This window comes from Cyrtonyx montezumae, unplaced genomic scaffold, assembly GCF_038088225.1.
Source record: "Cyrtonyx montezumae isolate F1298 unplaced genomic scaffold, pur_monq_1.0 scaffold_10, whole genome shotgun sequence".
NCBI classification, from domain to species: domain Eukaryota; kingdom Metazoa; phylum Chordata; class Aves; order Galliformes; family Odontophoridae; genus Cyrtonyx; species Cyrtonyx montezumae.
Window position 1 is genome coordinate 13,912,825 of NW_027071826.1, and position 14,735 is coordinate 13,927,559.

Genomic DNA, 14,735 nt, shown 5'->3' on the forward strand with positions numbered 1-14,735 from the left:
TGAGTTCTCTGTTCTTAATCTACTGATGCTGCAGCCCTACAGGAGCACAAGCCATGCCTGGGCCCCAAAATATCTGTCTTAAAAAGAATACTTGTCTAGCACTCAACAAGCTCTCTTGACTGCCCACTTTCCCTAGTCTTAATCAGGATACCCTGAATATTCTACCTACCTATAGGAAGAACTTCAGCTATTTTAAACATAGTGTTAAATAGTAACTAGAAATCAATACTGCTTAACTGCTGTCCCCCAGTGTGGAATAGGTTGCTGCAGGAGGAGAGGAGGGCAGAGAAATAGTTTTCTCCAGCTCTGATTATTTGCTGGTGTTTTAGTGGTGCAAATTAGACTTCAATAACTTTACATCAGGTGCCTATGAGGAATTTACTATAGATGTTATTAAGTACTGAAATTAACGAGTTACTTCAGGAATGCTGTACTAGCACAAGTATGACTAGCTGACACAGTTATGTGAAGGCCTCAAACAAGTAATGTTTTGTTTTATGGCAGCTTGTATCTACTAAAATATCCATTAATTAATAGACTAATTAGGTCTGTTTAGGCTGTAAGAGCAATTTCAAAATAGATTAATTAAGGCACAAATACAGTGGAGTGTTGGAGATGGCCAAGCTGGTACACAGCCACCAGTACTACATAACAGAAAACTGAAATCCAAGTAGCTTCTGAGCCTTTTATTCCCTTCTATGTTGTGAATACAGGAGGCCAGACAACTTCATACACATATCAGAAGGAAGAGTCCCTGTAGTTTGACATCTGCTGAGGAAAGCAAGATCTCATACACTGGGACAGTGAAGTCTCCTGAACTTTGTGGTATTCCTTTCTCTCTCTTTCCCAGCACATTGATGAAACAGCAAAGCAGAAACTGGAGAGCTGCCTTACCACATGCTAGAGCCTTGGCATGCACCTCCCACATGGAATCCGGGAAATAATTTGCACCTCACAGAGAACAGGCTGGGCACCACACAACTACCATGTTCACCACAGAGAAGGCATGTATGGAAGAAACAGCAATTAAACAGCTGATCAGGGTGAGTGCCTGCCCTTGCTCAGCTCTCCTAAACAAACTTATATCTATAAGGAGGGAAGAAGAAAGCAACGCACACTTCCAGTGGTGTCACCTCATGCTCTCTGATGCCAGGAGAAAAAGCCAGTAAGAAATAGCAGTATTTTAACACTCAAGAAAGCACAGTATGCCCTGTGTTAGCAGGATCCCTGCCTAATTCTCAGCTATCTAATGACTTCATGAAAGAAGAAGCTCAGAAAGACCATGAGTTGAGTGGTTAGCAATGGACTGCCAATCTAGCAAGCGCTGTTAAAGTGATATCCATATATCCTTACAAAAAAATAGGATGTTGTAGGACTGGAACAGAAGGGGCACAATGGAGAAAAGGCCTTTCTTCTATAGGGAGAGTTACAAAACTAGCACTATTTCCTAGTATCAGAAGGGAGAAGTACCTAAGGCAATTGTTAGATATTTTCTCTGCTCCAGATTGCTTTCATGAAAGGTATTTAAGGGCACCAGTATTTCATCAAGTCAGTCAAAAGCTCCTCATGAGGCTGGTCTTACAAAATGGATAAGAAAGAGGAAAAACAGTAACCCTTCACTCCTGAGGCAAGTTCATCAGCCTCTGAGAGTGAGGGAACAGGACTGTTATATTTGTTTGTCTTGGAGTTCAACAGCTCATGTTAAGCTTGAAGAAATGGAGGCCTGTTTCCAGAGCAACCAAATGATGGCATAAACTGCCAAGTTTCTGTAGGGAATGGCTGCAGTTGCAGAGCATTACTCCAAATCCTGGATTCAAAAATAAGAGAGAACACTGAGAAGTACACATGGACATCGCTACCCCTGGTTTAATTAGGGGTTATTATTATTGGTGTAATTATATCAGTCTTATTGGTAGCATGGATACTCATATGAGTGGAATTTATTTTCCTTCCTCCTGAGAATACCTACCCCATTATAAGCAATTTTAATACTGACAGGAACAGATTTCTGCACCTGTATTGGCAATGATAGTGCTGTGAGGGGTAACGTGCAGGGATGCTGCAGCTGCCAATCCATTTTCCATCCATTTTGTGCTTGTTTACTGCAGTGTTGTTTTTAAGCCAGCTCAAGTGAAATCATTTCCATCCTCGAAGCTCTCAGATGACCTCGCAGCTTGATTCTCTTGGCAAGTTTAAAAATCAGTGAGAATTTGCTAAAGCATTTTTTTGTTGTCATTCTTTTCCCAAGTTCTTAAAACCTCCTAAATTCCAGCTGGGGATGAAGCTTATCCTTCCACGTATATACATCAAACATGACTGGGAAAAGTTTTCAGAAGTCCATTTTCTAGCAGATATGTGATCTGACATGTACACACAAATGCACAATGTAACCTAGCTTTTAGCTGACAGGAAACAGGGAACTTAGCTTTCTCCCACTCAAAGAAGTATGCACTTTCCAAATGGAAAAAAGCTAACTGGAAAATATGTCAGTGCATTTCAATGTTCAGTTTCAGCTAAATATCATTTTAAAAAAACTGCCTTTAAGCCTCTGAAGCAAAGACAAGAAAAATGACATTGATTCATTGGGCAAAAAAAAAAAAAATTAAGAAGGGAACTGAGACCTTGAATTTGAGTGTAAAAAGCTTTTGCTTGATGAAATTTCATCTTGTCATCTTCTGTTTAAAATTCAATCAAGATGACAGAACAAAATAAACATTGTGTAATGTTTATCGGGACCTGTTTAATTAGAAAAGGTACAATCATTATCCCTGCACTTTTCTGTACACATAAGCCTGATGGTCACCAGCAGCCAGGGGTAGCTCTGCTTGCAACCAACAAAAATCTCACATTTTTCATTTTTCTGCAGTGCTTTACTTAAAACAAAACTACTTGAAACAACTGACTGCTGTGGGGCACCAATCTAACTGAGAGGTTTGTGTAGTGGTATAATGGCAGCAGGACCAGCACAACAAGAAAATGTTACAAAAAGAAAGAAGAAAATGGAAGGCTCACTAGGAAAAACTCCATGAGGGAGGGATCTCCCCCCATTCTTTTTGCATCTACACATTTCCCCATATTTACTTCTTCAGTTACTGCACCAGGACAAACTTGCCAGCTGTAGCTGCATTTCAGTTAAGAACAATTTTTGTTTTTAAAGATACATACAGTAGTTACACTGCTAGAAATTCATGCATAGAAATCATAATAAAGCCAACATTTAAGTTAAAATATCTTGTGCTTTTTTCTTCTTAACTTAATATAGGACAATGCTGTTTAAATCCAAGCTCCTAGAACTTCCTAGTTGGGGTCCTGTGTTTCCCTTCAATGTCCCCTACCAAACAAAGTCATCAGCATCTGGGTGCCAGTTCCACCACAGGGAAAGCACGTCTACATTCCAGACAGTTAGACAACACCCTCAGTAACATGCTTTAACCATTAGCCCAGAAGCAGTCAGGTTGGTCAGGATAATTTGTTTAGGTCCCTTCCATGCAACCAGTGTCCCCCAGCACCCCTTTTCCCAGGTATCAAAGGGCACTAAAGTAAGCTAACAGAGGCCCTAAGCTTTGTCTTTGCAGCAGGCTAAAAATGGGAAAAGGGTCAGGAAAAAGCAAACAAACAAAACAACGCTACTATAACACAATAGAAAGGACAAGACAACAGAGCAACATGATCCCTAGGCCACAGCAAGCGAGGATCTGATCAGATGTGACAACAGTAGGCGCAGAAATAAAGGAAAGAATCTACTTACCTTTACAGGGCTTGTAAGGTCCTCAGGGATCTCTAAATAAAATAGCCTTGTCTCCACTGCCAACCCTTAAATGAGGTCTGGGAAGGGGTGGATTCTGGCTCCACCCCTTCCATTCACTCAGGTGCATTGCATACACCTGAGCAACCTTGCTTTGGCTCTGCCTTGCCACTGGGTGCTCAATCACTGTCTCAAACTGTGACTCAGCATTTCCACTGTACCTGGCAAAAAAGACTTGGAGGTACTTGTGGATGATTGTTCAGGCTGAAGAAAGCTCTAAGGTGACCTGATAGTGACCTTTCAGTATCTAAAGGGGAGCTACAAGAAAGAAGGGAGCAGATTCTTCAGTGGAGTCTATGGTGATAGAACAAGTGGAAATGGTTTCAAGCTTAAAGAGGGTAGATTTAAGTTAAGTATAAGGAAAAAGTCTTTTACAGTGAGAGTAGTGAGGCACTAGAACAGCCTACTGAAAGGTGTGGTCAGTGCCCCATTCCTAAAGACTATCAAGGTGAGACTGGATCAGGACCTGTGCAACCTGCTCTAGATGTGGATGTCCCTGTTCATTGCAGGGGAATCGGACTGGATGACCTTTAATGGTCCCTTCCAACTCCGAGAATTCTATGATTCTATGAAAATAAAAGAGTTGGGGCTTTTCTCAAACAGTTAAAATAAACTATTTTCTTTCAGCTTAACATCATGCTCAGAAAATAAAAGAGTTGGGGCTTTTCTCAAACAGTTAAAATAAACTATTTTCTTTCAGCTTAACATCGTGCTCAGCTGGCCACATTTGTAGTGCAAGCAGGAAAGCTTCCTGAATTCTTACTGCTTTCTCAGGGTGTTACCATTGCCCACATTTTGTTCCATTCTCTGCAAGAGGTTGTTACCCATGGGGTTGTTTCTCTTAGTATGAACCTCAGCTGAACCGTGGGTTTTTGGTGGGAGAGTGGCAGCCACCAGGCACTCTGCAGCATCACCTGCAGAAAAAATGAAGCAGGAGTGCTCAGTGCCCAACTGCATTTTTGCTCACTGCATCCAAGGGACATCCAGCTGCTTTTCCCAGTCCAGCTGGGCTGTGCTGCCTAGTAGCTATTAGCCATGCTAAGGTGGCGCACAGCATTGCAGCTATTGCAGGCTGTTGCAGGTAGGAGGTTTGTTGGGCCCATTGAGTTACCATCCAAATATTTGAGCCATTTCCAGGATTTTTTTCCCCTCAGTGATTGATTCCTGTGCTTTGTATCTATTACACAGAGCACAAGTACAGCTTATCTGGTCAGGAAAAACCTCCCTTTAAAACGTGTGTGTATGTGACTTTTGGAGCTGTACAGATGTGATTTTTTCCTTGTGGGCCTGGGGGCCATAATCAGGACTCTAGTGTCATGCTTAAATACTTACACTAAAATCCAGGCTAACTGGAATTGGTGTTGAGGTGAATTTGTTTTCCCCTTTTTTTTCTGTTTTGTGAAGCACAGCAACTTTTTACATGAAAACATCCAAATAATCTACACAGAATTGTCTTCTTCAGTAGGGCTCAACACAGGAAATACCTGTTTTGCTTTGCTCCCCCTCAGGTCAAATACAGTTTGGCATTTTGAACTGAAGACTGTTGGTTTGCTGTAAAAACGTAAGGGCTTTGTGGCCTCTGATAAGCAGAGGCCATCTGGCTTAGTGCAGACCCACCTGAATAAAGACTTACAAAAGCCATGGCCATTTAGGAACAGGAACAAAGAGAGGCAGAAGGAATAACTTTGCTATGTTTGTCCCTCCCTCGTTCCTAATGACTTGATGATGGTGTGCCTGGGAAAGTCACAGAGATTGTGCCTCTCTCTCTCGAGTATTTCTCTATTCAGTCAAAATTCCTAGCAATTCGTTTGCTAACCCCCCTGCAAGATGGATCAGCCCGGGGACACTTGGCAATAGCGCGGAGCAGCCGCTGGATGGCAGGGACGACCCGGTAAATGTGGCTGCCGGTGCCATAGCCTGCATCAAGAGCCCTAACAGTGTAGTACCTGTAAGGGTTCCTCCCGCCTGAAAGCAAGAGTAAAGCAAAGGAAAAGCAGTAGGGATGGGCTCTCCAGCCAAGTCCCTGCATCCCTTGGGCGCTTTGGCACAACCATGAAAGGCAGCAGGAGATATTCTCCTCAGCAGCTCCATTCTCTTGCCTTCAGTTTCTTGCTCTAAATACTGCTGGTGGGAGAAACCCAGCCCATGAGCCAGGCAAAGGGAAGAGTGTAACCTGGAGCATGGCTAGAGAAAGACGACAGATCTGTGAGGGCTCTAGAGCAATCACAGACATGGGTTGATAGTTGGTCTAGATGATCTTACTGATCTTTCCAACTTTAATGGTTCTATGATTCTGGTTCATTCTGGGTCTTCAACTACACAGCAGCACTATAAGAGGTAACTATGGTATCAGAAAATCATTAAAAAGTCTGAAACATGGAACTTAACAGAACCAAAACGGATGAGCTACTGAACCAATACATTACATTTTTCTGGAAGAAAAAGCCATTGCTGATGGTCCCCCAGCTGTGTTACCAGCTGAAGAAAAGGAAATTATTTCACGCTCTGTGTAGCTGGAAGGCAACTGTCATACTAAATGCCATCTCAGGCAATCCAGCCCTGCCCTGCCCACTGTCCTGTGCTTTGGCTAAGAGCATGAGCAGTATTCATCTGCTGCCCTATGTTTTTCTTTTTTTACTAGCTGGGTAATTAGTGAGTCAAGGAGGGCCGATCTTGAGGAGTGGATGGAGCTATTAAAACTGATGCTACCTTTGGACTGGGAAAAAAAGAAAAGTTACAAGCTAGATCTGAATGAACTTGATACTGCCTGCAATGAGTGCCTCTTGTTTCATCAACCAGTGACTCACTTAGGAGTGTCTAAATCAGTGACTCTTCATAAACAAAACTTTAGCATAAACAGCTCTTCAGTTTAAATTGATTCAAGGAAGAAATCAAGGGTTTGGTTCTTTACCCTCCACTATGAAGTACTGTGAGAGGCTTCTTTCCCATTTGGTAATGTTTTCCAGCAACCTTGCTCTCATACATGGACTTGGCAACATGCAGGACTGTGAACCAAACATGCTGTTATAACATTGTAGATCTTGGAAAAGATGCTCACCAGCCAGCTGTCAGTAGATCCCCTGTGTTTTGTATAATCATTAAGGTTGGAAGAAGCTGCTAAGATCATGTTGTCATGTAGTCCAACCACCACGTTTCGTGCATGAACAGTCACTTCACATGAAGGATAATGGATGCTGGGATAACACAGTGCAGGGACCCTGCAGCATGAGATCTGTGCAGAGTTGCTCACAAATGGGTGGCTTTGTGACATCTTGGTAGCCTGATGCTTTGAATTAGGCCTCCAAAACCAGACTGCAGCTTCACAGGTTCTTCAGGCTGTTTCATTAACTGTACAATTGGAATTGTTTTGGAAATGAATTTCTGGAAATGAAAAGGAAAGGTTCTTTCTACAGGAAACCACAATTAACTTCAGAGAAAACTGGAGGCATGAGATTTGAGACCCTTCCTCTGTATTCCATTAACTATACATTACTGGGGTTGTTTACTGTTACAATTACAGTTATACTACCTGTAGGGTTTCCTGCCCTCACTACAAAACTCATAGAGATGCAGACTATGTCTATATGATCTGGGTTTTGAGACTAAGCTGAATTGATTTCCTCTTTCCTTTTCATTTCTGTGAGTTAAATTACTTTGCCCTGTTTCAGTATTACAGGATTTCACTGGAAGAGTTGAGGCAAGGTGAAGAGCTGGGCCCAAGTCTGGGAGACTGGAAAAATGTCTTTGAACTCTCTGTGGCCCTTCCCATGACTGCCTCTGACCAAGTACTTCTCTATGTCTGCTATCTCCCTGGTAAGAGATTTACTCTGCCAAACTGCTTTGATACAAGCTGAAGAGTGCCCTTGAAATACTAATGGAAAAAAACATAGCAGTTCTCACTTTCTAGAAATGTCCATATGTAACTAAACTTAAGCAGTCTCTGAGTGTAGTTATTCATTCTAGCAGCCCGTCTGCTCTGTGGCTTTCTCCAGTGATACCCTGCTCTACAGGTTTACATTCCCAGGGCTGAGCCCTGAAAAGATCAGTTTTGAAAAACATGTTGTGACATATCTCAGCCAAGAACAGTTTTTACACTATCTACTGCCAGACTGACTGAAATGAGTCTAATCTTCTGCTGTTCACGTTATAGACTGGCAGCAAGATGAAACCAGCAATGCTTTGTGCAATGTAGATGCACTTACTCACCCAATGGTGGGATGGGGGGGTGTGTAGGGTGAATAACCCAAAAGAATAGTGCTCACAGAAAATAGTGAGGAAGATGGTATATTTTGCTAGGCTTATCTGGATGGTAAACAGACAACCAGTAAATATAGAAAGGCTCACCTTTTGCAGATGGTTGAGGTTCACCAGCAACTCCACAAGGGAGGGATCTCCAACAAGAGACCCTTTACCAATGGTGGTCAGCCCTTAAATGGGGTCTGGGAGAGATGGAGCCAGACTCCATTCCTTCTGGTCACACAGGTGATTGCCTTCACCTGTGCTCCTGCAGCTGATTCAGTGCTCACCTCAGGTGATCAATCAGTGGTTCAGGTCGTGATTCGATAGTTCCCATACAGAGTGAGAACAAGAGAAAAAGATAAAATGCATGAGTTGAGATAAACATAGTTTAGTAGGAAGAAAAGTAAGGGAAGATAATAATAATAATGATAAAAGAGTGTACAGAATGAGTGATGCACAAACCAATTGCTCACAACCTGCTGACTACTGCCAAGGCAGCCCCTGAGCAGCAACTGCACCACATTCTCCCAGCCAACTTCACTCATTTTTGTAGTTCTTTGTGATGCCACATGCTATGAGATATCTCTTTGGATAGTTTGTGACAGCTGTGCTGGTTCTGCCCCCTCCCATTTGGGAAAGGAGATCCTATTTATTCTGCTGCTCTTGTCCCTGTCCTTGTTCCCTCCCCATGACCTGTCTGGTCTCTGGGCAATCAGCTCACTTGACATGTGAATTTTTTCAAGGGTGATGTGTAGCTCCAGCTGTTTGTTTTTCTTTTACAAGATGTTGCCCACCAGCTAAAGCTGAGAAAGCTCATTCACAGTATCTGGAGAAGGAAATGAGGAAGCTTGCCTAAAGTTATGCTTCTTGCTCACAGAGAGAAGGCCACCTATGATGGCTTCCAGTTACAAAATAGCTTCCATGTGATACCCAGTGTGTCTGTATATTTACCAAGCCTTCCTCTGGGGCTGGGCCACCACAAGTGTAGGCTGGGCTTCCACAAGCCTTAAGGCTCTGCAATGGGCTGTTGCATTTCTGTGTCTGTGGGACTACTTTCCTTTCCCATCAATGCAAATGTGAACCTCAAGCAACACAACGTGAGCACTCCTCCACTGGCAAGCAGGAGAGAAAGCTCCAGAGCAGTGCCAGCAAGCCTAGCAAGTGCCACCTGAGCCACCCTGCTGATCTTTTTGGGTGCTGTCCTGGAACATCAGATCTAGAGAGAGCTGAGGACATGAGCTTTTATAGGATAGCTTTCTCTTCTCAGCTGCGACAATATTTCTCCTTTTATCCACACTAAAATAATGAATAATTTAAGTAAAATATTGAGAGAAATCTTTAAACTGTAGAAATCAGATTCAGTAGCAACATTTTATAAATATAGCTGAAAATTAGGCTTCAGACACCCTGTGTATCGCCATGGCCTGGATTGCACTTGGACCCTCTCCAGGAACTCATTTGATACCCATGAGAGATTTTAATCTGAGAGAGAGTCCAGGCTGAGCAGTGGCCACTGACACCAATCATTTGACAAGAGGATTTTTTTTCTAGCATGTTAACATAAAGGTAATATATTTTACATTTGTGATCAGCAAAAATTGGAGAAACATTCTCCTCTTCAGCTGTTATATACTATTCTGGGCTCTAAGGCTTTCTTGCAAAAGCAGGACATTCAGCACAAAAACTTGGTTTTTAGATAATGTGACTCTGTTGGCTCAATAGACCGTGAGCAATATACTCAATAACACTGCAGTTTTTCTGGTATTTTGTTCCCATAGCAAGGCTTCAAGGTCATCTGCCTGTTGTCATAACCATCTGATAGGATGGCTACGTTCTTTATCAAGTTTTGGTTAGCTGAGAGAGCATTGTCCTTCCTGATGACAGCTCTTGCCATGACATGAAGCCTCACAGTATTTCAAGTAATCAGTAGAAAGAAACGGGAAATGGACAACAAAGTGGATACAGGTACAACCTACCATCTATCACCTATAATTCACTGTACTTTCTCTGCATAATATGTGCCAAACCCTGATGGTATATGGATTTCTTCCTACAGTGTATGTTATTCTGTTTACAGACCTCTGTAGAAGAGCCTGCACTTTGCAATACCCATAAAGGACCAGGATGTCTGCGTAACAACCTAATCTCACTGCTGGGCAGTGTCTAGCAGTGGGAATTGCTTCAAGATAACCAGCTAGGAACTCTCAGAACTCAGATTTCAGCTCTCCCCTCTACCACATCTTGAGGTCAATCACAAATTCTGAAAATAGAACTTTGTACTGCTTTGCAATTGCCAGTTTTTAAACGTGGGAACTTTGCATTTTCAAGATCTTTCCCTGCATCTTTGAAGAGGCTTAAAACAGGTTGCTCAGGAAAAAAATAAATACCCACTGTTCTTCCCTCCCCAGCCCCTGCCTGAAGAGTGGAGATTGCTGTCCAGTCTGCTGAGTCCAAACCATCAGTCTGCCTGAGATTATGTAAAGTGCCTCTGCTGGAGGAGCTCTCACAATAGGATAAAACCTTGCCCTTCTCAAACTGAGGGAAGCAAATGAGGTGGCTGAAGTGACTGCATTTCAGGGTTTAGTTAGGGAAATGCATTGGACTTCATACCTTTGCTGTTGAGGACTTTAAGCTTCTGATCGGAGGGAATCTGATTTCTGTCAAACACAGTGACAAGGATGGAAAAGAGGAAAACTCTTCGCCTAGTAAGATATTCGTTGTTACTTTAAAGTAATGAATGGAGAATGAATAGAGACAGTCTGCAGTGATCAAACATGGAAATTGATCTAGTGTGATATTTCACACCAACTATGTAAATGGATTTTAAAGAGAATCTGTTAAAAATAAATAATGAATAAAAATAATAATTAAAAAAAGGCCGGTATGGGGACTTCTGTGTCCTTGGAACAAGCTATTCCTTCAAATAGACTTGACCTCATTGTGAAAGAAATCCAGTGACTTTTCCTGGCTCAGGGTCTAAACGTTGCCAACAGCTAAACTATTTATAGGCTTAACACCTGACTAGGTGTTAAATAACTGTTAGTGGTAAACACTGCAGTGCAGAATTATCACTTCAGATCAAAACTGGACTAAAAAATGCAAAACCTTGAATGAATAAAAAGGTTCACATAGGATTTAAGATACATTTAAGAAGGTGCATTTAATGAAACTTCTGTAAGTTGTATGCAACCCAGCAGGATTAGAGACTTTGGAAATGACAGGTCTTTTTTTACATGTATGTAAATAACCTATCGATGAATTTTTGCCTAAATGTTAAAATACAGAACTAGAAAGCTGTTGGGTCAAGCTGCAACAAATGCACCAAATATTTTACAGCATTCACTTCCTGGCAGGTTTCCTCTTGCTAACACAAACATTCCCTTGACCCCAGTATATTTGTTATAAAAGCAACAGAGGAAAGTATCAAAGCTTGTCGGGTGGACTTGCTTGTTTGGAGAAGCTGACAGAGCATAGCTGACCTTAGACATGTTGGGGGGAGTCATGGAGCAGAACTTGATTCATTTTATGGTGTAATAAATGTTTCAACATATCACAGCACTCTTGATTGCCTTGTGTGGTGCTATAGTGGTCACAATCAATTTGCTGAAAAATACTGAGCTATAAAACAGTCTGGAGCCTCTCCTACTGTAACTCTAATTCTCTAATAAATATATCACTCATAAAATTGAGAATGCACAAATATGGAGATGTCTCCCATCCACACTGCTCCGATGCAAGCATGTGCCCCTTAGCCACTTTAGGGCAAGATCCATGGCTGTCTGGAAGGAGAGGAGGCAAACTTTCTAAACCTGGGGGCCAAGGATGTGTCTGTGTGCACTTAGAAAAGCCCTAAATAAGGTCAGGGGGCTGCAGCTCGTCTAAGCAGCTTCTCAGGCTTGGTTGTATTCAAATATTGTAGGGTTGTGTAGAGCCAGGAGCACCAGCCAATGTCAGAAATGGGAAGCAAGGAGATCAGGATGTCCAGGGTGCTTATAGCCACTCATGGCCTTTGCTTGCTGTGGTGGGGTGGTGGAGAAATCCAAGCTCACTGCATCCTGCTCATGCATGACATCTCTCCTGTCCACTTTACATGTTGGACTTTGCAGACTGAAGAGCTCTGTGAAAGAGCTTTCAGTAGTGACAAGATCAGCATGGTAGAAATTAAACGAATATTTTGTGAATCCCTTCAGCAACTTAACAGTATCTTGGCCTAAACTTGGCCCAACTCCTGAACAGATATCACAAAAACACTGCTGCAGTGCCTGACAGCTGCGCGATGCCGTCCTGACTTCCTCTACCCAAGCACAGTCGCAGTGCTACAGGTATCCTCGTCTCTTGTACTAGTGTTGACTAGAGAAACAAGTGCTCCTAGCTCACGCTGCGAGGCTACACAATTCAGTTTCCCAATGGCATCCTGAAATAGTTGCAATGACAATAATCATAATACTTAATAATATTAAGTACTAATGTCCTGTAGTACTAGACACTAATGAGAGCTTCTCCCAGACATTGTGTGTAATGTTCAGGAAGGGGCAGCTTAGACCAGACAGGTGCAGGCAGAGCACAGTGGGGAAACTAAGAGCTCCTCTGGGACAAGGGGAATTTATCTGGGTTAGTGCTAGTGAGAACATGTCCCACGGTGGATACCACTGCTTTCTATAAATAAAGCAAGGGCAGAGCATCAGAGAGAAAGAGGAGCCAGTTAAGCTAAACAGCAGAGTCGGCAGCAAAAGAAACCAAGGGCCATGAATCAATTAGATGAAAGTTTCTAGTCAGAGTTAGAGTTCAAGAGAAATCTTGAACAATAAATACATTGTTGAGTTTAACGGTAGCTGGGGCTAGGAGTATATGTGCCACAGACGGTCCCTTTGCATCATTGCAGGGTACTGTCTTCTGAGTGCGCTCCAAGGCTGGATGTGCCTACATCACAGCCTGCAGGCACTGAGGGTCTTCTGGGCACTGCAAGCTCTGCATCCCCACATGTCCAGCACTGCTCAGGCTGAGCAATTTTTCAAACTGTATTGTGGTTTGTTTCTGTCTCCCTCTATCATTTCATTCTGTTATGCTTCTGTCTGGTACTTTGGATTGTTCGCCTCCTCTTCATATCACATTCTTACAAAAACTTAAGAGCTCAGTTTCTGATCTGGCGCAAGAGAAATGAAATCATGGATTTAAAAGGTAGATAAGGCACTGTGTTCAGGGACTTGGGTGAAGTGTTGCCAGATTATCTAGTATCCTGCAGAGTCTACTAGCTTCCAACAGATCACCAAATCCCAAGCAACTGACATGCCTACATTGAGAATGGGTGCAAAGGGGAAGAGGCTTCTGTGATGATTGTCCCCAGGGTCACCAATGAACCCAACACAAAACACTTGATAGCACAGGCAAAGACATAAACTTCAGTCTATGGAGGCTGCAGCAGTGATTGGTCATGAATATAGAATATAAAAGTCACTCATATTGCTGTATTCAGTGTGTGCACTTGTGAGGAAGGAGGGAAAAGAGAGAATACACAAAACAAACCAGGACCAAGCTGTAATATTGAAGCTCTGCTCCTAGCTCAGAGTGGGAAAAGATGCTCAAATCTTAGTGTTTGGCAGCCAACTCTGCTCTCTGCTGGGATGCAGCACCCTCTCTTAAATTTTTTGCCTCTTGGCAATGAGCTCTGCTGTGACACAATCAGCTTTGACCTCACTCTTTAGAATCAGAGCTGTCTGGAACGTGTTTGTGCTGCTTTTCAGCATCTCATTTGGAGCCTACCAAGAAAGCTGGCTTTACAAGTCAGAAAATGCACACAGCAAATTCCCTTGTACTTGCATAGAGCCAAGTTAGTGTACAATAACCTTTTCTCTTAAAACTTACCAAAATCTCAAGTTTCATCTCCTCACCCTCACAGTACAGGCATTCACTTATGTGGTGACCTCAAAGAAGAACAGAAGCGTAACAGTTTTAAGTTCCAATTTAGACAAATTAGATGAGACATACTTGAGCCATGTTAGGATCCACCATGACCCAGAGTCTCACCTTGCCACAGCCCTCACGAAATGTGCAGAGACCCTTCAATTCAGCCAGAGAGCAGCAAGGAGATGGTGCTGAGTAGGACCACCATAACCAGTGGGGCCGTGGGACACTGCCACATGGGTCTGAGCAGTTCTGAGAGTCTATGAATTCCATGGAGCTGGACAGATTATGCTGGGAAGTGTCTGAAGTACAGTCAGGTCTCTTTCCAGGCTTCTTTATGGTGCAGTTGATGCACATTGACTGGAACGAACAGTGAGGTGTCACCTGCTGGCTTGTGTAGGACAGCAATGATGGATACAGGCAGGCCTAATCTCCAGAAAGATCTAAGTATATGTGGAGTTTTTAGTGCACATAGAGCATCCTGGTAAGCTCTAGATATTTAAAAGAGGTGCCAGAATTACAAGATTAATCAACTTTAAAGCTGATGAACAGAAGTAAATTGAGGGGTCAGAAAGCTCTACTTAAGCTCTGCACTGCTCTTGGAGTTATCCCCTCTTTCTCTCATGAGTTAGGGGGTGTAAGGCAATAAGACCATGGAGCACCCCCCCACCTTTTCACATGAGGGGGAGCCAGGCAGGTGCCAAGGTTCATCCCATTTTTGGCACAATGGAGAGTGTAACTGAGGTAGGACCAGAAACATGCCACAAAACAAACAGGAGTGGTCCATAAC